Source organism: Magnolia sinica, chromosome 5 (assembly GCF_029962835.1).
Source record: "Magnolia sinica isolate HGM2019 chromosome 5, MsV1, whole genome shotgun sequence".
NCBI lineage: Eukaryota > Viridiplantae > Streptophyta > Magnoliopsida > Magnoliales > Magnoliaceae > Magnolia > Magnolia sinica.
In genome coordinates, this window is record NC_080577.1 from 58,738,801 (window position 1) to 58,739,905 (window position 1,105).

A 1,105-nucleotide genomic window follows, 5' to 3' on the forward strand; every position below is an offset into this window, starting at 1 on the left:
TGGTCTTCCCACTCCTAAGAGTGGTGATAGATTTAACTTGCTCCATCTGATTTAAAGAGTTTGGATCACTTATCTCATATTGTGGTTTAGGATTGGGGAGAGGTTGAGCAGGAAGCATCCCCTTTTCTATAACCGCTATACGTGAATCTATCTTTTACATAAATTTTGTAAGTTCTGGAATTGCTTGAGTAAGCTCTTATGAAGAATTTTGAACCAGTTCATCTTGAGGTTTCCCTTTATTCGGATTTTGATTGAAGAAACCTTGAGGGGTAGCAGTTTGTCCATTCTTCCAACTAAAGTTTAGATGATTTCTCCAACCAGGATTGTATGTTTTAGATGTTAGTCTATTGAAAGGTCTTTGGTAATTGTTCACAGCATTAGATTGCTCATTCAACACTTCTTGAAAGGCAAGTATTGTTGGATAATTTTCAGTTGTGTGAACGTTATAAGCACAAATACCGCAAACAATTTCCTTATCCTTATCCTTCTTTAATTTTATGGCCTCGATTTTCCTGGTGAGATAATCCATTTTAGCATTGATATGATCGTCCTCTTTCAGGAAATACATTCCACCCCTCTCCTTGGATTGAGTTGGCCAAGACATGGTGCTTGGTTTTAGGTATGTGTCCCATGATTGTGCCTTTTCAGCAAGTCTATCCAAGTAGTCCTACACCTCATCGATGTTTTTATTCATAAATTCCCCATTGCACATTGTCTTAACCAACTGACGCATGGAAGATGTCAGACCATCATAAAAGAAGTGTGTAATGCGCCACGTTTTAAATCCGTGTTGTTGACATGAACTAACAAGATCCTTGAACCACTCCCAACATTGGAAGAATGTTTCATCCAGCTTTTGGGCAAAGTTCATGATTGACTTTCTAAGGGTGTTCGTTTTATGATGTGGAAAAAATTTCTTTGTGAACTCCCTTATAATATCATTCCATGTGCCAATAGATCAAGGACGTAGTGAATGTAATCGCGTCTTAGCTTTCTCTTTCAAAGAAAAGGGAAAGAGTTTCAGCCTGACCGTGTCATCAAACACGTTAGGAAAGTATAAAGTGGTTATGATCTCATCAAACTCTTTCACGTGTAAGTATGGATT

The 1,105-nt window shown here is 37.9% G+C and overlaps 1 non-coding gene across 1 annotated transcript; it reads left to right on the top strand.

Moving 5' to 3' along the window:
• The first annotated feature begins 782 nt into the window (after positions 1-782).
• Positions 783-889, top strand: LOC131247676 (small nucleolar RNA R71). Its single transcript, XR_009171949.1, has one exon. It is a non-coding gene; the product is annotated as a small nucleolar RNA R71 (small nucleolar RNA).
• The last annotated feature ends 216 nt before the right edge of the window (positions 890-1,105 follow it).